Source organism: Aythya fuligula, chromosome 3, assembly GCF_009819795.1.
Source record: "Aythya fuligula isolate bAytFul2 chromosome 3, bAytFul2.pri, whole genome shotgun sequence".
Classification (NCBI taxonomy): domain Eukaryota; kingdom Metazoa; phylum Chordata; class Aves; order Anseriformes; family Anatidae; genus Aythya; species Aythya fuligula.
The window spans coordinates 72,274,355-72,298,442 of record NC_045561.1 but is presented as its reverse complement, the minus strand read 5'-3'; the positions used below and the strand labels follow the sequence as shown (position 1 = coordinate 72,298,442).

General features: G+C 39.5%; 1 long non-coding RNA gene across 2 annotated transcripts; it reads left to right on the top strand.

Annotated features, from left to right (window-relative positions):
• Positions 1 to 2,302: 2,302 nt before the first annotated feature.
• Positions 2,303 to 24,025, top strand: LOC116487745. Of its 2 annotated transcripts, none has more exons than XR_004253099.1 (4): positions 2,303 to 2,467; positions 16,716 to 16,815; positions 22,418 to 22,539; positions 23,094 to 24,025. It is a non-coding gene; the product is annotated as an uncharacterized LOC116487745 (long non-coding RNA). The 2 variants fall into 2 exon arrangements; XR_004253101.1 differs by having other exon boundaries at positions 16,713 to 16,815.
• Positions 24,026 to 24,088: the final 63 nt, after the last annotated feature.

Here is a 24,088-nt window from a genome sequence, read left to right as displayed (position 1 = left end):
TGATGCTTAGCTGCCTGCCAGGTTAAGACACAGCACATAGTTAAGTGCAAAACCATAACTATTAGTCTCATGTTAGTCTAAGAATTGTCTAAGTGCTTTTCTACTGGTCAGAACTACTTAGAGGATAAAACTTTTTTTTTTCTTTAATTTAATATACCCATGTATTTTAAGAAGTAATTCTGCTTACTAGTCAGATGACTGTCTATATACACAGTGGAGGTGATCAGAAATTGCGGAATTGCACAGCTACTTTTTCCACATGGACGTTTGTCATATTGAACTGCATTCCGAATGCAGTACTTCATGATGGGTTTTAATATGAAAAACACATACCCAGAGACTTGCTGAAAAGTTAAGAGAAAAATAGGTGCCTGTAATTTTCTTAAAAAGTTTAGTTAGCTAGTCTGATTCTGGCTCTGTTAGAGAAGCAGCAATGTGAGTTGCAAGCATACATGAGTAATTTCAACCACAAAGCTGTATTCTTTTCACAAATTAAGAAAAGCTACAGGTTGAGCAATTCATAGTCTTTTGCTTATTGACTTTCACCTCCTCTTCGGTTTAGGAGCTATTTTCTATGTAGTCGGCTTAAAATATTTCCCTTACTGTTGTTTTTTTGTTTTTTTTTTTGTTTTTTTTTTTCTGCTAAATATATTTTTTCTGAGTTTGGGATGCAGCTTTTCTGTCAACAGTTCACCATAAAAGCTACAAATTTTTAATGTAACCTGATGTAATTGGATAGATGGGTCATCTTGCAGATTTGCTTTCTTAACGGATAATCTAGATGTGCAATCGCACCTGTCCTGAATAACTGAGTTTTAAATTAAAAACTTTCCTAGTCAAATATTTTGCATGAGGTATATTAGCCATTACTTTCAACTGTTAAAGCCTGCTATTGTTCAGGCCATTTTCTATTTATTTTATTTTATTGGCAGAATTTAAAAAGATCGTAGAATGAGTCAACAGAAACTCATTCTTGAAATGATTGGCTGAAAAGGGAGACTTTCAATGAAAGTTCCTCTGTAATCTTATCTATAGTACTATAAAATTCAATCTTTGAATAAGAAGCTGGTAAAACAGCGGTCTCCAGGCAGTAAATTAAGTCACTAGAACCTTAAATATATTACTTATAGGAAACTAACTAAGGAAGCAAATGTCTTCAGGCACAAGATGGAAAGGCCTTACCCTGGATCAGACACATCTTACAGAAGCATTTGGTGCCAGAAGATAATTTAATCTATTAAAAAGCAGTACGTCAAAGCAGTTACAAGGTACAGGAAGGTATTGCATGATATAAATAATTGAAAATAAATTACTTCTGTAATATATATCAGACTTATCAGACTTCAAACATTTTTAACAGGTAAAACTGAAAAAGGTTATTTCTTTTCTGCCAAGAAGATTGAAAATGCATGATTTGATGGCAGGAATAATAATAAAAATGTGGTCCTGCAGAAAACAATGCCCATAGATACAGAGATGTGGGAATTACCGGCATCTCTGACTTTATAAAGAAGGAGCAGTGTGAGAGAGACCTGTGAATGCTGGACGTGGACAAAACTGTGGCTCTACGTTCTTTAATAAAGAGAGGGCAATTGGATGAAGCAGATGAATTATGAAATATAGAACTATTTCAAGTGATAAAAACCTTGTTTTAAACTTGTTTGGAGGGTTTAAAATAGACGTGCCCTGTAATATAAATGAAGTCATTCATGCATATTTGACATTTTAAACTCTAGCAGCACAAAACAGGGGTTATTGATACATCAATAAGAGTAGGTTCTTTGTTGCTTGCCCAATAATTGTGTTTTACATTGTTATTTCTTGGATTTATTATAAATTTTATAATTGTATTTGACTTATGACATCAGCACAATTAATCTTTCTAGGATCTTGAAAGATAATTATATATGTCTATCTGCCAAGAATAACATTAGAACATCAAAAGTAGTAAAGTTAACTGTTCTTTCAAAATGAGTTTTCCTTATTTCTTGAAAGTTGGGCAAAATTTTTGACTTATTACATTTCTAACTACTGCTGGACTGTGTTAAGCCACCGCATTCAACATACTGTCTGTATCTTCAGACATTCATTATTAGTCAGAGAAATGCTTGAAATGCCTCAAAAGATGTACAATGGTCAAGGGGGTCAGAAGTTCACATAGTCACTCAGGCCTTTGTTCTCCTTCTTCCCATTTATATACTGAGTGTACTGGGGAGCTTTTGATTGCCTTCAAAAAGAACTGGCAGAAATGCCCTCACAAACCAGACAGACCTTCCCTGTTTTCCAGAGTATGTATTCCCCTCCACCCCTCCTGATCTGTCCTCGACTTTGCTGACCTCTACAAGGCACAGTTGTAGATGGCAACTGATGCTTATCCTCATGCTGCTTTTTTTCCTGTGCCTGAATCATTACTCCGAAGAAGCCTATGATGAGGTTTCAGCAGTTGTAGCAGCCTCAGGTGGACCAGGTCAGTACTAAAGCTTATGCTACAGAATATTTGCCCAGAACTGAATTCACCATTATACACATTTCCCCTCTATTGCTCCATGGGGAGCCACAACAAAGCTGCCTCAGGCCTTGAGAGAGCAGAGTTCTTTTTGGAGGTGAATGGGAGCTAGGTCAGGTCTGATTTGTAAATTAAATGAAGTCAGCAGACAGTTCAGCTGAAAGTCAGATGAAACCTGTAACAGGGTAAGTAGGATACCAACAAGAGTGTAACAATGTGAATGAGACACTTGTAGTGGCTTCACCTGATACCAGTTTCTAGTGCCTGCTGCCACCTGTCCCTCTCTTTGAGTGGGATTTGTAGTCCTCGCTGTAATGAAGGCTTTTAAAGAGTGAGCATTCTGTCTGCACTCATGAAATATCTTTCAGCAACTATTAATTAAACTGCATGGTAAATCCTTCATTGTTAGTCCTCGGAGATAAATAGTATGGGGAGCTGAAATGAAAGTCTGACTTGGGAGTAAAATTAAAAAATAAGAGGAGTAAACTTCAGTTTGAACATACAGGATTCCAGAATAAATTTATCGGTATTTTAGGCTGCTTCTTCTCCATGTAAGAATGAATTAAACTTCATTCCTTAAAGTACAGTTTTATGTAATATTGGATCTATCTGAAAACGTGGGAAAGACATGAAAGACTTTGTAAAATTGCTCTTCAATTTGTCTAAATTGCAACTAGTCTCAGAGCTGGTCAAATAATACAAATAGGGGGTAGGGGTTGTAAAAAGTGATATTTTCATTTATGTTTTCCTAAACCTATTAAATTTCAAAGCTTTTACCATGCACTGAAGTGTGATAGCCGTTTCTTTTTAATAGTTAAGACTCAGATGATGCCTGGACTTGCAGCAAACTTCTGTGTCATGCTCCCTTCTGTTGCTTTGCAGTTGTATTCTCCATAGCTTCACAGTCATTTCTGGTACTCAAAGTGTATGGTAAAGAAAACTTTTCCTTAGTTTCCATCTCATTATCCTCCTCTTCTCAGCATCCTTTCTGGCCTGGCCACACATCGAGGAAGACCATGCTTTTATTTCACAGGGAACAACTTCAACAAGTTTAGGAGGAAGCTAGATACCAAAATGCTTAGCTCAGCCAAGGAAGAAAAAATTCACTTATATTATGTACATGCAGTTCAGTGGTTCTTGAGACAAGAGTCTGGGTACCAGTCAGAGACTTGCAAGCTAAGCAACTAGTTAAGATTGGTTCATATTAATGTTGCATGCTTAAGATCTACCTAAGAAGAAATGCAAGTGCAAACTTCTCCAGAAGAATGGACATCCCTCTTCTCACAGGGCCTCTGCTCCAGCCCTGACCAGCTCAGGACCCTGCTGAACTTGCATTTGTTTGTTCATGCCTTGTGTGAAGAGGGGCCCAAAACTGGACATTGTATCCAGATGTGGTCTCATGAGTAAAGGGTAAAGGGAGATGTTCCCATACCTTCATGGACAGGCCATGTTCCTACACCTGGGAGCTGCCAGTTCACACCTGGTTCATGGGACTCCAGGGCTCTAGCACAGGTAGGTATTTCCTTAGGGTTTTCAAAGGGAAGTAGTAATTTACTGCAAACATATGATTGCATATTTCCTCAAAAACTTATGAAAATCAGAGTGGGGTCTGGGAGGAAATGTTATTTGTCCACCACAGAAGGGATCACAGAAATAAACACTTTTTGTGCAACTTTTTAATGAAAGGATGCTGCCTCTTCATGGTGAGATTGATTCCCTGAGCAGTAAGCTCTTCCCAAACAGACCAGCTGAAGGATGGTATCCCCATAAGGCAGTGTTTGCAGTTCAGACTTCCCTATTTAACATACAGTTTATTTTCCACCCACTGTGTTTTCTATAAACACTAAACAGTTTGAGCAAGACTGAATTTCTTTTCATGGCTATTGACACCCTGCTGTATTGCAGTGGTTTAGAGGTGATTTTGCATTCAAGTGTGAGTCTATACTTGAGAGGAAGTTAGTTTTCCCTGATTGTCTTATAGAGGAAGAAGAATGCCAAATCATTTGGTCACAACTCAGTCCCTGCAGTGCATTTGGGACAGCAAATTACATACTACTTCCTTGTCTAGAATTTATTTTGAGGATGTAAGTCCCAGTAGTAAGCAAATATGGGCAATGCCTATCACAGCTATTGGAAGGGCTAAGGACTGCAGAATCAAGTCTGAATTGAATGACACACTTGCAACAGATTCCCATTACAAGGAAAAATAAAATAAAAGTCACAGCTAAAAAGAAAAAGGGGGGGGGGGGGGGTGGTGAGACGGGGAGGAAGAAGGTAGTCATATCTGCTGTAATTCCAGATTTATCCTTGTGTTAATCAAATCTGATATTAAGGTGGCTGAAGAAGCATAAATTCACTAAAAGAAATTGGGAGAAAACAAACACACTCTGTGACATTTACTTTTCAATTGCTCATGATTTTGAGTTGAGATTATCACTGGAAAAACAAAATCAGTAATTTTTTGGATATAGCGCAAAATCCTGACACAGTGCTGGAACAGAAGATTGTAAAACCAACCAATTTTCTTGCCTTGTTAAAGAATAAACAATTATACAATGATTCTTCAAGCCAGTCCATAAATCAGATTTTAGAAAATTAAAACTGTAGTCAAGTATATAGTATAACTACAGTTACCATGGTAATCCACTAAGAAGCTCCCATTTGCCCTGAAAGTAATTCATTCATATGATATGTGTCTTAACATCAGCTTTCAGGAATACTTCATATTGGTCTACAGAATATATTGTATTGTTAATTGAAAATTCTCTTGTTACTAACATTAAATTTCTATTTTAAATTGTAATAAACCCATATAAAAAGGTACAATGCTAGGCTAGATTACTGCTATGAGAGAAGCTGGTCTCTCATAGGTATCTCTATAGGTTGCTTTGCAAGCTGAAAAACATTTATTAGTCTGCACCTTTGTGAGCTGGGAATGCACAACATGCTGCTTGCTAGCTGCTAGGTCAAGTATCACTGAGGTGATGTTCAATGCAGAAAAATAGAGATCATCAAGATTTTAATACTAAATTGGTGGTTGTGTGGTTTCCTACTGGTTATCTGTACAGTTTAATTTAAAAATGAAATGTTAGAACTCCTCACTCAACATCACACCACTGCTGTGCTACTTGAGAAAATTTTGTTTCTATGGTAACTGCTTAAGACTTTTTCACTAGCATTGATGTCATCAACAGACTAAATTTAATTACAGTATATGCAAACCATTGAACTGTTGATTTCTTTCATGATCTTATCTGGAACCATAATGTAACAGTTACAATCAAAGTGAGTATTTTAGTACACTAAATAAACATGTTCAGAGGGGCAGCTATAGGTATATTTCCCAAAATATACATAAATAGAAAATCTTTTGAGAGGAACATATTAATTGGCTCTCTCCACTGGCAGGTGACCAGTTCCATTTTAGGTACACTTCAGGAGTGCAGGAACAGAGCAATTCTGCCACCACCTCCGAGCCAGCAGTCAGATGACGATAGTGGAGAACTTCAGGGACTGGCAGATCCATTCTTCAGAGCAGTGTGTTTTATAACGGCTACACAGCCTGTCTCAGAAAAGAAACAAGTATTATGAGAAACATTTTGTCGATGAACTGGAAGACACTAATGTTTATAATCAGTAAAAGTCAGGCCATAGTACAGTGGGATTTGTCAAAGCTTTAGACTATTTTAGTCTGTTTGTCATAAGCAAAATTCCAGATCAACAACTGCATTCCTTCATCGAAATGAGAACCTGCAAACTATCAATCTTCATGTAAAACAAGGTTTCAAGAGAAGATAGAGACAAATGCTCTAAAGGCTTCACCTTTGATATATTTGCTTTGGTCTGGCCAGCCCTAGCCCATTAAGGATTTCCTTCTAATAAAGAGGCAGCATCTTAACACTTTCAGATTCTGATGACTGAACCTAGGATATAGGTTCAAAGTCTGGTGTACTGAGATAGGGTCTTTTAAAACTTTGACCACTGTCATAGCACCATGTTTTAATTCCATCTGCAGCTACACTAAAGCTATCATTTTTGAGGGAGTTTGCCAGAGCAGTTTCCTGAATGATATATATATATTTTATAATAGTAATCAATAACTCAACATTCTTTTTAATTTTCAGACCATGGTCTAGGAAAGGGAATGGTAGAAACTAGGTGAGTTTCCTGTGCCAGTACTTTCTGTTTCTTGTGGCTCCTCATCCTGATATTACAGGAAAAGATGGTGTGAATAGCTACCTATAGGGAATTCCCAGTATTAAGAGAAACTACACCTTACCTAGCAAAAACTCTTCAGTTAAATTATTAGGTGAAGCTACATCATATGAGATGTTTAGAAATACATTCACCAAACATTAACTATGGCTTCTGTGATTCCCTTGTAAGAGAAATTTTTATGTAATTGTGAGAATATCTAGATACTATAAAATCATTTTGCATTTCCAGAAACAAATGCAACCATTCCTAAATATAGTCTATAATATAGTTACAAAATTGATTGGGGTAACTCTACAAATATGAATAGTACTTACCATCACCTGGAATCCTTATATTTAATTCATCTCACTTTTTCTTTTCTTTTGCATATTTACATTCCTTCTTGGAAATCTTTCCTCTTTGCTGAATTCTTGCCATACCTAACAATTTTTATAGTACTCAGGATACAACACAGGTTGCAACAGGGAACCATTTTTGAGAAGGATCCCTGAACTCAGGCTATAACGTTTGCTGAAACATATTTTAATAAAGAGCAAATATTTATAAATATGATGTTTTCTACTGTTGCCCATCTTGAAGTACCTGCAATATACCAAAAGTGATATAATTAGATAGACTAGGGTCATTTACAGCAAAGTGATTAAAAGATGTAAATATAGCAGAAGCAGATAATAAAAAATATATATATAATTGTAGAGACTGGTTCCTGTGTGTATATGAAACATATTGCAAAAGAAATGAAAGAAAGCCTTAATTTTGTACACAGAGCTGATCCTGAGAGATAATGATGAGATAATAAAGATGGAGCTATTTTGCTTCTGTTGCATTAGCTTGCAAAGGATTTATTTGCTTGCTTGGTTTTACTATCACATTGGAGGAAAAAGTGTGACAAGTACTTCCAAGAATATAAATAAAGTATTACAGGGAAGCTTTTGACAGGGAAACAACTAATAAAGAAATCATCTCAGGACAGTATTAGAGAAAAAAAAAAAAAAAAAAAAAAAAAAAAAAAAAAAAAAAAGCTGTTGCTGATGCACTAAATTCTTGTGCATTCTGTTTTTAACAAGGTAAAATTTGCACAAGATAAAAGGAAGGAAATGGATACTTACACAGTACAGCTGGAAACTCTAGTACTATTATGTAACTTGGAAAATATATGAGACTCCTATTAAGATGCCAGGATATGTGATTTTAGCTTCTGTGAGAAATTAAGACACAGATCCCTGCAGAAACACCTCCAAATAACAAAGACAGCTGTATTGTCCATAGGACAGGTTAAATCTATAGCAGCCTGTAAAACAGAGAAAATACACAGGACTGTCCGCAGAGCAGGGCAGAAGCAATAACCAATAATGTCCAGTCTTTGGTGTGAGGAGACTCAGTTGCCACAAGCTGTCGTGCTGCTATCTTTGCGATAAAGGCAAAAACAGTAACAACAAGTTACAGTCAATTCAGTGTCTGAGAGTTTAAAGATGTACAGCAAAGGGGAGAATGTCCACAGAACAATATTATTAGGCACACAGGTTCTCAACATGCCCACAGCAAGGGGGGCTGCCTGCCATTTGTCCACCATTGCTGTAGCACTGACTTAGAACAATGACTCCTTTGATTTACACTGGGTTGTGGAGCCAGCTGCAAAGCGATGCTAGCCCTGTAGCCTGCCACAGTTTCAGACTGAAGAAATGAAGCCAGGTGTTAATGGTGCACAAAAAGCTATTCTAAAGTACTTGATAAGAAACCCAATGAACCAGATATGTTGGGGTTTGGAGTTAGTATAGTTTTGTTACAACAGCTATGAAAAATAAAGCAAAAGGGTAGTAACTTCAGAAACTAGAGGAAAAAATCTAGGTCATAAGAAATAGACCTGGAGGAGGCATCAAAAATACACAGCTAGAAAGGTAAATATATTTGCAGCACCACTGCAAACATTTTTGTCAGGACAGCAGGTTAGCTTTTACAACATGGAATCGATCTTCAATTAGAGTCAAATTCCCCCTTTGATTAGTCCCTTTGACTAGAGTCAAAGGGGGAAGGGGCTAAAACCAGGCGCGCCGGTGAAGACCTAAGGGATGGTACGCTAGAATCAGAGGGGCTGTGTGCCAGTGGGGTCCTTTGGTCAGATCCACATGGTGCTGAGTGTAAGGAGACGCACCTGAAGTGCTTTTACACAAACGCACGCAGTATGAGGAATAAAATAGATGAGCTAGAAGTCCTGGCCCAGTCCCGCAACTACGACATCATCGGCATAAGCGAAACCTGGTGGGATGAGTCCTGTGACTGGGGTGTTGCGATAGATGGTTACAGGCTCTTCAGGAGGGACAGGCAGGGTAGGCGAGGTGGTGGGGTGGCGATGTATGTGAAGCAGGGGCTGGACTGTGTGGAACTTCAGGTCGGCGATGGCAAAGTTGAGAGCCTCTGGGTAAGGATCAAGGGACGAACGAATAAAGGGGATGTCGTTGTGGGAGTCTATTACAGACCCCCTGGCCAGGATGATAGCGCCGATAAATTATTCTTTACAGAACTAAGAGAGGCCTCGAGATTAACTCCCCTTGTCCTTATGGGGGACTTCAACTTGCCGGACGTTAACTGGGAGTGCCACACGGCTGACACGAGCAAGTCCAGGAGGTTCATGAAGCACCTAGATGATAACTTCTTGGTGCAGGTGCTAACGGAGCCAACTAGGAAAGGTGCCCTCCTAGACCTGTTGCTAGAAAACAGAGAGGGCCTGGTGGGAGATGTGGTGATTGGTGGCCGCCTCGGTCAGAGCGACCATGAAGTGGTTGAGTTCAAAATTTATGGTGACAGAAGGAAAAGTGCCACCAAAACCTCATCCCTAGATATGGGGAAAGCGGACTTCAGGCTGCTCAGGGAACTAGTCAGTAAGGTCCCCTGGGAAACTGCTCTTGAAGGCCTCGATGTCCACCAGTGCTGGTCACTCTTTAAGCGATGCCTCCTAGAAGCACAAGATAAGGCAATTCCAAAATATCGCAAGTCAGGCAGGCGGGGCAGGAGGCCGGCGTGGCTAACCAGGAATGTTCTAATGGAGATTAGGCAGAAACAGAGAGTGTTTCGCTACTGGAAGGAGGGCCAGGCGTCATGGAAAGAATACAGGGATGCTGTTCGTGTTTGTAGGGAGAAAGTTCGAGTGGCCAAAGCACAGCTAGAGTTGAAGCTGGCTGTGTCTGTGAGAGAAAATAAAAAGGGTTTTTTTAGATATGTAAATGGAAAAAGGAGAACTAAAGAATACATAGGGCTGCTCCTTGATAGGGAAGGTCTCCTCACAGACGATGACGTAGGCAAAGCAGAGACGCTTAACGCTTTCTTTGCCTCTGTCTTCAATGCCAATGATGGGCTTCGGGACCCAGGGTGCCCTGAGCTGGAGGACCGGGACAGTGGGGATGACAAACTCCCAACTGACCCTGAACGTGTGCGGGATTTGCTACTCCACCTGGATCCCTACAAGTCCATGGGTCCGGATGGGATTCATCCCCGGGTGCTGAAAGAGCTGGCGGATGTCATCGCGGAACCTCTATCGATTATTTTTCAACGATCCTGGGAATTTGGAGAGGTCCCGGTAGACTGGAAGCTGGCAAATGTTGTGCCAATTTTCAAGAAGGGTCAGAAAGAAGACCCTAGCAATTACAGGCCTGTCAGTCTCACGTCAGTGCCTGGTAAAATCATGGAGAAGTTGGTTCTCGGACTTATTGAGGCGCACCTGGGGGACAAAGCAGTCATTGGTCCCAGCCAGCATGGGTTTGTGAAGGGTAGGTCCTGCCTAACTAACCTGATTTCCTTTTATGATAAGATCACCCGTATGGTGGACCAAGGGAAACCAGCTGATGTGATTTTTTTGGACTTCAGCAAGGCTTTTGACACGGTTTCCCATAGGATCCTACTGGACAAAATGTCCACCATACAGCTAAATAAAAACATCATACGATGGGTGAGCAATTGGCTAACGGGCAGGGCCCAAAGGGTTATGGTAAATGGGGCTGTGTCAGGCTGGCGGGCGGTCACCAGTGGGGTCCCTCAAGGCTCCATTTTAGGGCCGGTACTTTTCAATATTTTTATAAACGATCTGGATGTAGGAATAGAAGGTATTTTGAGCAAGTTTGCTGATGACACCAAACTTGGAGGAGTTGTGGACTCAAATGAGGGTGTAAAGGCCTTGCAGAGGGATCTGGACAGGTTGGAGAGCTGGGCGATCACCAACCGCATGAAGTTCAATAAGAGCAAGTGCCGGGTCCTGCACCTGGGACGGGGAAACCCTGGCTGCATGTACAGACTGGGCGATGAGACGCTGGAGAGCAGCCTAGAAGAGAGGGATCTGGGAGTCGTGATAGACAGCAAGTTGAATATGAGCCAGCAGTGTGCCCTGGCAGCCAGGAGGGCCAATCGTATCCTGGGGTGCATCAAGCACGGCATCGCTAGTAGGTCAAGGGAGGTGATTGTCCCGCTCTACTCTGCGCTGGTACGGCCTCACCTCGAGTACTGTGTGCAGTTCTGGGCACCACAGTATAAAAAGGACATGAAACTGTTGGAGAGTGTCCAGAGGAGGGCTACGAAGATGGTGAAAGGCCTTGAGGGGAAGACGTACGAGGAACGGCTGAGGTCACTGGGCCTGTTCAGCCTGGAGAAGAGGAGGCTGAGGGGGGACCTCATCACAGTCTACAACTTCCTCGCAAGGGGTTGTCAAGAGGCAGGAGACCTTTTCTCCATTAACACCAGTGACAGGACCCGCGGGAACGGGGTTAAGCTGAGGCAGGGGAAATTTAGGCTGGACGTCAGGAGGGGGTTCTTCACAGAGAGGGTGGTTGCACACTGGAACAGGCTCCCCAGGGAAGTGGTCACTGCACCGAGCCTGTCTGAATTTAAGAAAAGATTGGACTGTGAACTTAGGCACATGGTCTGAACTTTTGGGTAGACCTGTGCGGTGTCAAGAGTTGGACTTGATGATCCTTAAGGGTCCCTTCCAACTCAGGATATTCTATGATTCTATGATTCTATGATTCAATTACTGCCCAGTTCACAATTGTCACAATATGTATATTGCAGACAGTTTTGTGTACAGCAAAAGAAACCTTACTGCAACACTGTGAATCATATCTGTATTCACAGCTACTTTGAAATAAATATGAAATAATTTGGCAAAAGTCATTGTAATTATTCAAAGCTTGTGCTGCTGTCAAACAATTCATGATGTATGAGGTTTAGATCAATTTCTCCTGTCATCAAGGACAAGCTCAAGCTTTTAGAGAGAATTCCTTTATCTTTTCTCCATTATGTATATAAAATAAAGATTAATTATGTATGTAGATTCATTCTAGTCAGAGCTGGTTGAGTTATAATTTATTTTAATACACACAGAAAGAGTGGGTCAAATTCACCTGCACTTTGGTGGGGTCAGATGGTTATAAACGAGAACAGAAGCTGGCCCAGCAGGTAGCTTAGATCAGTATTTACGACATCCTAATTTACCCTGTTCACGCTAAGGCTGCATTGCAGCCTCTTGAAAGTTACACCCTTCAAGTAATTACAACCCCAGAAAGTCTCTTACCCATCTAATTTATACACACTTTTTCCTATTGGCTTCAATAGTGCCAATAAAATCTTGTCTCCACTGTGCAAAACAGCACAGCTTTGAGCTTGGCCTGCTGCCAGCACAGGGAAGACTCATTAGCTGGGCTGCAGCATCAGCCCGATACAGCTCTGCTGCTCCTGGCCCAGCTTCAGCAGCTCAGAAGAGCCTTGCCCTGCTCCCTGCAGACAGCTCAGCTTGGTTAGCAAATCCCAAGCCCACCACTGCTCCAGGGCTTGAAGAGAAGGCTTAAGCTTGTTGCAAAGTATCCAGATCCAAAGATTCAGCCAGGGTTGTTTCTGAATTGATTTATGCCTTGCATATATTTGTTTTCATGTAATGGCATCCGTGTATTTTCTGTCTTCGATTAAGCATAATTAGCAGATGAATTCATGTATGACAATATGATTGTTTAGCTTTGAAGCCTACAATTGTGGCAGTCCTCATATGCATTTAATCTTCAGCACTCTGTAAAGTACATTACTAATAGTCAGGAATGGTTCGTTTTGTCACAGAGGCCCGTCTTCAAGTGTCTGTTTTTATCTTAGTGTGGGACTGGAAGGAATCCAGGATGCTTCTTGTTAATTACTAAACTAACTCGTTTAAAGTTAGCACCAGTCTTTCTTCCATGCCTATTACTTTTGTGTATTTTATAAGCAAACCCAAACTTTGGTGGACCCTGAGGATGTTTTCTTTACTCTCTGAAAGCCAGGTTGTCCTCTTTGTGCAGAAGTGGTCTAATTATGATGTATTAGAGGAAGGGTAACACCACTGCCACTTGCTAGATGTTCATTGAAAACAGTGAGTTTGTCACAGATACTTTATGTTCAGGGAATGGCTTCCAGTCCTAACCCCATTTTGTCTCAAACAAAGATGGTGATTCCAGCTGTGTCCAAGTGATGGCTCTGTTTCATCCCACCAGAGGCATGAAAACCAGGACTACGTATTCCAGGCCCCTGATCAGATGAATACCTTCTTTTGTGGGTGTGGGTCCTTGTGCTTCTCAGGGTAGTTTGCTGATACTATAGTCAAGTATCTCTTTACATCTGTCACTACAGAAAATACTGAAGTGTGATGGGATCATTTCTTAATCCTCTGCACAATTCAGCACTCCCCTGAAAGAGTATGTTTTCTTGATTTAGCTGTATAAGGCTATGATCCCTAGATGAGACAATAACACATCTTACTGCATAATAAATTCCAATGATTTGTTAAAATCAGAAATTTGTTAAAATGTGAAAAACTATTATATTTATGCAAGCACTTTGATTAGTTTCACATGTTTTTTTCAGGCTTCCTCCTTATATTGTCTAGAGAAACACAGAGAAAACAAGAAAATACTGTATTAGAGTACATTACATGCAAGAAATGAGTACCTACGGAAGTGATTATAAGAACAAAAGGAGGAGCAGCAGAGGTCTTCTACATATATACATATATGTATATATGTAGAATATGTAGATATATATATGTATACATATATGTATACATATATTCTTATACATATATTAAGAAGAGATTGGACTGTGAACTTAGGCACATGGTCTGAACTTTTGGGTAGACCTGTGCGGTGTCGAGAGTTGGACTTGATGATCCTTAAGGGTCCCTTCCAACTCAGGATATTCTATGATTCTATGATTCTATATTGCCTGAAACACTACCCAGAGTGGAATTTGAATGGCAAAAAAAAATGCATATCAAAGAATATGTTCTTTACTCACTATAAGCGTATTATTTCCTATCACTTAATTAGCTGTGTTTACCCATATGTTCTATTTTTACTGAGATTTCTTGTAATTGAAATTCATATCATCTATGTGATTTTTAAAGATGATGACTGCTATTGTAGTGAATGAGACATAATGGTATATTCTCAAGTTTTATACTGCAGTAATGCTACATTTCATTAATAAATGAATTACTTCATAGAAATAACCTCTGCAGTTACAATGAAAATGCAGGTAATGTGATTCCAGGACATTTGAATCATCAGCTATGCAACAGTTACTGTTATTCATTAGAGAGCATCTACAAGTAGTTACAGATGTAAACTGGCAAAATAAATAAATAAATTCTATGATATTAACTATCTGCTGTCATGCAGGCTGTGTCACTTACCACACACAAAGCAAAGTAGGATATACTTTTCTATAAAAGCCATTTTTGCCTTGTCTTGAAATAGTGGTTTCCCACATAAATGAGGTTAGCCTTGTGGCTAACAGGGAGCCCCATCCATGCAAGCTGCAGCAGAGCCCATGAGCAGTGTTGACACAAGGCTTGTTTGTGGGAGCCCAGAAAGTGCTGGCTAAAGCTGTATCTGTCATCCAGCTAGAGAACATTTCACTCCAGGATCCAAGAATGACTATAAACATAGCTATGAGTTTACTAAGAGTGCAACCAGTCTCTTAAGCATTTTCATTGTTTCTTTAGGCATATATCAGTGAGTGGATTATCAAAATGCTAAGTTGGTGGTTTTACAAACAAGTGATAAATCAACACTGAATATATTATTTTTTTAACAGTTAACTTTTCATCCAGTCCAAAGTCCAGCTGGAACTTTGGCTGCAGTCTCTCTAAATAATATGAAATAGCCCACACATTTGCAGGTGGGGACTTTTGAGACACTACAGGGTACCCAAAACATCAGTACGAGGCCTACAAAGATGACAGGGAACTCATAGAAGACACACACCCTCCTGGGGTGGCAGATGGAGGTCAGGGTATGTATCTCAAACAGTGACCTTCAGTAACTATCGGGGAAGTGAGTGAGTAGGAAGCACCTTCCTGTTTAGAGGAGCATCCCCAGCAGTTAACAAGCAGAGCAGTAGAAATAAGACCAAAACCCCCACAGAGGGAATACAGTGTTTCTTGCTGATCTACACCAGTATGAAAGTGAACAGCTGTAGATCTACTCTTTCCTGAAGGTTCTTAGGAAAGGTTGAAGACTCCCTTCTCTGCCACTTCACTCTGTGAGGAATTCAATATCTTCTGCTAGCACCAGTTTTGAGTTATCCTAAGATGCAGCAATTCACAGGTAGGGGTTAAATAGCCTCCAGGTAGGCACTCCTTTAACCTGTCAGCTTCTCTGGGGTATGTACAGCTGTAGCCTGTGCTGTTCAGGATGTGCTTCATAGAGCTTCACTTACTTTTCCAACAAATGAGTGAAAATCTTTCTCTTTCAGCAGCTCATCCTCTTCAGTCATGCTCAAGTTGCAGAGGCCAGAGATGGAAAGTGTTAATTTTCTGGGCATCTTATTTACAGATTCAGTGCAGAAATGCCATTCTACTGAAAATTGTTTCTGAGTTGTTTGTGGTTTTTAGGTGTTTTTTGGTTAACTATCACCCAAGTGCTGTGAGGTTGCAAGCTATCTATTAGAAGAGAAAAATGCTGACAGATATAATTAGCTCTAGTCTGTTTAGATGCTTTGGACAGAATTTGGAAAAAGAGCATCAAACAGCAGCATTTTACAGAGGTAATCCTCTGTGCTTATGAACTATTTCTTACTAGGTGTGAGTCTATTCCCCTTACATGTTTGCAGACAAAACTACTGCAATAATGAAGATTATTGGTTTTCTGTCTAACTAAAGAAGATTATTTTCTTTTTAAACCACTATAGTCAGCCTGACTGGCTTCAATTTTGCAGTTAATGTGGGTCACAGCGCTTGTCTTTCCCTTTCAACATTGCTGTCTTTATTTGCACAGTTAATCACTGTTTTAAAACTATTTCATTATTTTAGAAGGCTTACACTCTACCATGCATATATTTCCTGTTTCTTTAGCTTTGAAGAGGGGAGAAGAGAGTCCTCAGGCCTGGCCTACCAGTGCCAATGACCAGTCATTCTCAAGAAATCCTCTGGCACATTCCCACTCCTTCTGCCATATATCCAAGTACAGTGTTGAGATATCTAGAGAAAATAGGGATTCAACAGGTGGGATTCAGCTCCAGTTTCATCCTGTAGGTGTCTGCTCTGAACAAAGTGCCTAAGCCTCCATTACAGCTTGTGAAGACCTAGGATCCAATTCATGCCTAAACATCAGTTTACGTTTGAGACACTAGGGGGTAGACACAGTGTTTTCGTGGTGTGACACTGGACCTATGGGCAACCTCTTGGAGAGGCATTTAGAAACCACATGGGATACCCCAGAACTCAAATGGCAACAGATGCTTTAGACCACCATTAACTCCTAAAGGAGACTTAGACATATTGTTCCAATACAGTCTCCAGGACTGTAAACACATTTAGATGAATCTGAAAGCCATTCAAACTTACTAAGGAAAAGACAGAAAAGAAAAAAAAAAAAAAAAAGACATTTAAAAAAACTCAGTGCAGAAAAGACACACTACTTTACTGACGACAATTCTTTTCATTTTGTTACTGTTATCGTTAATGCTCTGTATTTTTAAAAAGCAGTGAAAGGAAGAAAGAAAGAGAGAAGAAAGAATGTGTCTACCAGACTCATGGTGAAATGGAAGAAAGTGAAGAGCTCACCAAGCCATCTTCAAAAAGCTTGGTATGTTTTCATGGCAAGTACGGAGCTACGTAGATATATTAATTAGTGTTCCAGCATTGATACAAACACATCTTTCTAACAATAGTCGTGACCGTAACCTGTTACTAAACATTAATCTGAGGTTCTCTGCACCGTAGTAAATTGTTTTGTGTAGTCTAATCCTAAAATACAATCAAACAAAAAAAAAAAAACAAAACCTCCTCTGCACTAAGGTTTATGATTTCATGATGTAAAAGGAAATGAGAGGTACAACATTTTTTTATAGCTTATTTTGAACATTTGACTGAAAGTCCTTGTATACATTCTGCCCTTAAGCTCAATGAATTTGAATTGCAACTGTGAAAATTCAGACAGACCTTGATTGAATAAAAAATTAATAAAAATTCAGTACATACTTTCACTTATTAATGTTTTCCATGCACTTTCCATTAGTGTTCAAGTGCATGTTCAAAAAATCCTCTAGACTTTTAAATGATTTCTACATAAGTTGGTAGATAAGAGAAATAATTGTGAAGAATTTTACAAAGCTCTTAGGTTTTATTCATATGAATTTGAAGCCTGTGTTTATAACTGAGGAAGACAAATGACAAATCACAGACACGACACAGATTCTACATCCCTCATTTCTAGGCATGCATATTATGCATATTGACATCATGTAGCAAATCTTCATCATGTTTACTACTGTATAGCTTCAGATTAGTCCATTAACCTTATGCTTAGTGTGGAATGATTTATGATACACCCCCTTCCTTCACAAAATGAAAGACCACATTTAAAAAATAATAAATAATAAATAAATAAAACAGATCCCACTGAGTCATGTTGATGTTGCAATCCTCTGTGCCCTAAGCACTAAAAACAGTCATTACAGCAAAATGTGTGGAATTCCTCTTGCAGTAAAACCATGCAGGCTGTGGCCTTAGTGATTTGCATCCAATCTTTTAATACAGAGATACATGGATACATGGGAGGAACAACCCTATGCACCAGGATATCCTAGGGACCACCCAATTGGAAAGCAGTTCTGCAGGAAAGGACCCAAGAGTCCTGTTTGACACCAAGTTGAACATGAATCAGCAATGTGCCCTTGCTGCTAAGAAGGCTTAATGATATTCTTGGCTGCGTTAGGCAAAGTATCACCAGCATGTCAAGAAGGTGAGCCTTCCCCTCTACTTAGCATCAGTGTTCAGTTCTGCCACCCACCCATGCCTCTGTAAGACTGACAGTGACTGTTCTTTGATTTGAAAGACAGTTACTACAGTTCAACCCTGTGTTTGTACTCTAAAATATAGATGTCTCTGTGTAAGTGTATACTGTCTCTGAGATAGTCAGTGGAGACAGGAGAGCCAAGGCACTACCCAGTAACTTAAACATATGTCCTAAGACATCTAGATGGCTAATGGCATTTCAGACATCCTAGAGTATCCAGAACAACAACACATGGGTGGCATATATTACAGTGGTAAAGAGACCTCTTCCCCTCAGCCAAAGGAGACAGGCTGAAAAGTTTCACGCATCATACTCAGCCCTGAGGCTGTCAGCTGACCAACAGATTCAATATGGTCCATATGTAAAAATTCCTTATAAGGAGGGTTTTTATCTTCTGAGAAGTTCAGCTTTGAGTTCCCAAACATAACTAACAGGCCCTGAAATACTGTAATATTTTTCTTCTGTTCTGTTTGTCTTTTTTTAGGTTCTACAGGGAAGCTCTGACTGATCACTTGGTCATTGTACCTGTAAATTAATGTCTGTTTTGGCCATGGTCCAGAGAAGCACTTAAGCATGTGCTTAAGTTCTTACTTTCTTATACAGAGATGGCAACATGCCATTAATGATATTCTGTGCTCTCTATATATGAAAGCTACCCTAAAGGAGTAAGGCACTTTAAACCCACAGTCCTGAGGTGCAGTCAGGGAGCAATCACCATGGATAGGGTAGGATTTAATCTTTTTATTCCCTTGATTCCAAAGGTGTGTGGATACCGCTGTGATCCTCAAACAATAAAGATACAAGAGTGGCACAGTTGTAAACCATCATAAAATATTGTTTTCTAACACTCTCTACGGTTATGAGTAATTGTTAAAGAACATGCATGTCTATGGAGAACAGAAATTTTCTGTTCAACTCAAGGATTCATCTGTATTGCAAATGCCTTCCACAGACCAGCTTCTTTAAGGCTCTAAGGCTGCTTTACAGCTACTTGACAGCCAATGCTTCTCTCTTCCATGAGATCACCTGCTGTTCTCCAGGGACCCAGACACACTTCAACACTCACAGTATCCTTTTATCAATGAGTTCCATGACAGTTTGCATGGAGTACCTTCCCCATTCAAACCTACCTCTGGTTTGATTTCTCTGTCTTTAGACATAGCTCTTCACCCCTTAGCAGCTGTATCCCTGAGTACAGAGTGGTCCCTATTGATTTCTAGTAAAGGAAGAATGATGTGGCAAGGCTAGCCACATATTAAACTAAAGTATACATGTACAGCAGACAAAAAATCCTCCCGTTTCTGTTCAGTCCTCATTTCAGTTGCAATGAAAAAATACAGAGTATTTTCACTGCTTCCCTATGAATCCCATCAACAATTTTATACAAGTACTGTCTGAGTCAAATGCCAACAGAAATAAAAAGGACTCTGTGCATGAAAGAAAAGGATCATTCTTTATTTAGTTTGAGGGGTGGGTACTATGTGATTGCAATTAATATTAGTTTTAATCAACGCAGGAATGCCTCATGGTTATATAGGCTGAAAAGCAATGTTTTCAACTTCTTTGATATTTTCCTAATAAGAAAGCAACCAGAGGAGGATAAAGAAACTTTACATTTCTGCTTAGTTTTCTTTTATTATTTTAAATAACTTTAAAGCAGGATGTTCATGGTGGCATGCTGATCAAATACTCAAACACTGAACAGTAGGGTAATTTTTATAACAGCACAAGTTTACAGGCCGATCACCTAATGAACAGTGGGAATTTTAGAACTAATGTAAGCAGTGCTGACAACCTGCAAAATGCTATTATAAATTTTCAAGATGGGCTGCATTTCAACACCAGAATCTTCAAGGTCTTATATCTACAAGATAAGAAGTCTGTAGAAGAGAAGGCTCCAGGGAGACCTCATTGCAACCTTTCAGTACTTAAAGGGGGCTTATAAAAAAAGATGTAGAGCTACTTTTTACTCAGGCAGATAATGATAGGACAAGGAGGGATGGTTTTAAAATAAAGAGGGGAGATTTACATTAGATATTAGGAGGAAATTCTTCACTCAGAGGGTGGTAGGGCACTGGAACAGGCTGACCAGAGAAGCTGTGGATGCCCCATCCCTGGAGGTGTTCAAGGCCAGGTCAGATGGGGCCTTGGCAGCCTGATCTAGTGTGTGGCATCCCTGCCCATAGCAGGAGGGTGAAACAGACAGGAACCTGTTAGAGAAGGTCCAGAGGAGGGCCACAAAAGTGATCAGAGGGCTGAAGCACCTCTCCTGTGAATAAAGGTGGAGAGAGTTTATGTTTGGCCTTGAGAAGAGAAGCTGGGAAGACCTCATTGCAGACTTTCAATATATATAGAGGGCTTATAAGAGGGGCAGAGACTATTTACCAGGGCCTGTAATGAGAGAATAAGGGATAATGGTTTTAAAATGAAAAAGGGTAGATTTAGACTGTTTATAAGGAAGAAATTCTTCACTCAGAGGGTGGTGAGGCACTGAAATGGGTTTCCCAGAGAATTTGTGCATACCCCTTCCCTAAAAGTGTTCAGAGTCAGGTTGGATAGGGTTTAGAACAATGTGACCTGAAAGATATCCCTTCCCAAGGCAGAATGGTTGGACAAGAATACCAGGTCCCTTCCTACCTGAATGATTCTATAATTCTATTACAAATCTAAAGAATACAAGAAGAAATTTAGTTCCAAAATGCTTTTGATATGTAATGAAGAACACCCCTTCCCCTCCCCCCCCCCCCCAAAAAAAAAAAAAAAAGAGAGAGAAGAGAGATTTGTATTCAATGTGAAGAACATAGTGAAGAGACATCTTTAAGAGATTGAACTGAACTGAATTCCAAAATACTAAAATGGGAAGAGTAGATGTAGATAAGCCGTATCAGCTTTCATCGAAGCCTCTGACTTGGAAATAATAAAAAAAATTAAATGACAGAGACTCAAGTCAGATGAATGAAGCAGAGCATGGCCTCTTTTGTTACAGCTTAGTGCAGAGATAAAAGTAGAATTTGGTACACCCATCTTACCTAACAGGGAAAACTTTTAGAGCTATTTGCAGATAGAAGTGCTAATTAGGTAACCGGGCCAGACAGAATTATTCCCAAACCGCTATCTGTTTTATTAATGTTTCTGTCTTGGTACTTCTTAGCTCTCTTTATGGAGACACTGTAAAGGGAAGCAGATGCTTTGCATGCTCTATGGCACATTAATGAGCACTGATAGACAAACTTTCCAGTTCCTTTCCTTCTTCCGTTTTGCATTCTACACTGACAACATTTTTATTCAGCAGTATGAATGATTGATATTTGTATTAGTATCTTAATTCATAAAGACATTTCGGTAATGAAAATATATGTATGCTTTTCCTGACATGATAAAATGACAACTCAAAGGTTGTCACTTCTAGAAAATAAGGCAAGATAGGTACGATTGACCACCAAATTATTCTAGCAAAAAATATGTTCTTATAAGTCTAACTACTGAAGAAAAGAGTAACTAAACCATGTGTATATATGCAGGTGGAAAAAATGTGTGTAAATTACTTGATACTGTAGATAGTGTTTGATGCTTGACAGGAAATTAATTTCCACACAAGCACTTGCTGTGACAGCAAAGTGATATGACAGCCCCTGGAGAACACCCAGCTAATTACTGTATCTTCCTTTGCTCTGTATTTTTTCCCCTATTGTAAACCATGGACTGAAAGGTAGAAATCCATACTCCAACTGCTGCAAGAAATATCCATGCAAAACAAATGTAAAAACCTTTCATGCAGTCATGAAGGATGTTTGGACCCTGGCAAATGTGTCAGGTATTCAGATCAGAACAGGTTCAGAAAGACTTACTGAGTGTTAGCATCACAAATAAAAATTAGTTTTTCATGTTGGAATGTCTCTTTCTTTTGCACCTATGTTAAACTGTTAATGCTGGTAGGCCACTACACAGCTATGCACTTTTCAAATGCACAAAAAAGCACACTCAGAAGCTGGGCTTGTGAAAGCTGAGAAATTTCTGCCAGTGTGAGAAATTAACATTGAGCTAATTGAGAAGCATTGAGAAGAGAAAGAAATGGAGTGCAGGCAGGAACTTAAAAGTCTGCTGTGCTCCAAGAGGTATCCACCAACCCAGGAGCTACAGTGAGCAAAATGCTGGATGCATGCATTCCCATCACACATGTACAGAGGCACTCTGGGTGCACTCTGACAGATGTCAGAACAGCAGATGACTTTTCCAGAAAGAGGGGGAAGTCTTTTTTTTTTTTTTTTTTTTTTTCAATTTGAAGCTTTAATTATTGCTTGGGTATTTACTAGAACCAGACTTTACATGCTGTGGCTTCAAGAAATCCATAACCATCATTGATTTGTGCTGGTTATTTTAAATCTCACAGCAGAAGTGCACATCAAGGTGCAGCACAGAGGGAAGACATGGGCCTTACACCAGAAGTCTGATATAGATCACTGTGCTCCACATGGAAGAGGAAGTGTGAAAGGAGGTACTAAGACAGTTAAGGTAAGAGAAAAAGATAAAATATGAACCTGGATATACATTCATATTCTAATAAAGCTTCCTTCCTCCTGACCTGAGAAAGTAATTTCATCATCTGTAATTTTGTCTTTGGTTGCCTTTTATTTTCCCCTGTATTGATTTTGTTTTCTTTCAGTTTTCATTGTAGGATATAATAATTTGAGTTAAATTTGATTTATAAATACCTTCAAAGTTTTCTGACAAAATCTGGGATTTGGGGTGGAGGAGGAACAGTACAGGAAATTAATTACAAAAATCTCTGGTAGAAAAATGTTAAAATAAATAAATATGCTAAGTGAGGCATTTTCTGATGGAACACTTTTAAGATCTATGAAAGAAAATACAAAATAAACAGAAAAAAATAAGAAAATATAAAAAAAATAAAAATAAAGGAAAGGGAATATAAAACAGATTACAGGAAATTTAACCTATAGTTTTCTGAATCAAGTGATGAGCATTCTATTTAAGTTTGTTATACTCTATCAACGTAAATTCATATGTAGTCTGCATAAGAGGTTAATCCTGACTCTGCTACACAGGTGCCTCGGCTGTCAACCCAACAAAATGGTGTGATTCACTGCCACCCCATGCACTCTCTCCTGTGATGCTCGGTGACACTGCCTGAGAGGATTGAGGATGCTCACAGTGTTGCCATAAACCAGGGCAGGCTGGCCCAGATGGTAAGGAGGTTCTCACCTGTGCAAGGAGCCTGAAATTCAGAGTTCTCCCTAAATGTGAGCTCAACACATGAAAGCAAGCAAAGCAACATTTCTCTTTTATTTGGAGAGACTAAGCTTGGTGATGCCAAGTGTTCAGACTGAATCAATCTGTCTGCCAAAAGATCAGATTCAGTTCTTTGTTTGGGCTGATGCTACAACCAGTTAATGGTCATATGTGGGCAGAGCAGAGTCATACAACTTACACACGTGCTGTCAGATCTATTCATTCCCTCTTGATATCTACATCCTCTGCAGTTATCCCTCTCATTCACTTTTCTCCAGCTTAAATCACTTTGGCAGCTTCTTTTTATTTCCCACTGAGACAGATATTTAATGATTTTCTGCACAGGAGTGAGCTTTGCAGGGAAATCAGAATAGGAGATAGCCTCTGCTCCTCAGCTGTGGGCAGAGTTCACAGCTATTCTTGAAAATAGAAGATCACACAAATTTCCCAAGTTGGAAAGCCTGTTGGAAGTTAACAGGAAACCACAGACAGATCCATCTTGCTTTCTCCATTTGTAACCAAAGAAGCTGAAATTCAGACTCTGACACTGATTTCATCTGAACACTGCTAAGCTCCGAGCTTTTACATAAACAACAACACTGCAGCTCTTTGGAGGTATCATCTCAGCCATGACCTTTTCTAACATTGCTTGTGCATCCTGACAAATGGGAATGAGAAGTTTATTCAGCTTCCCTAGGCTTATAATCCAGAGTTCATTTCTATATCTCTCAACTCTATGATGTATTTACTCTAAAAAAAAAAAAAAAAAAAAAAAAAAAAAAAAAAGAGAGAGAGAGAAAATAATATTTGC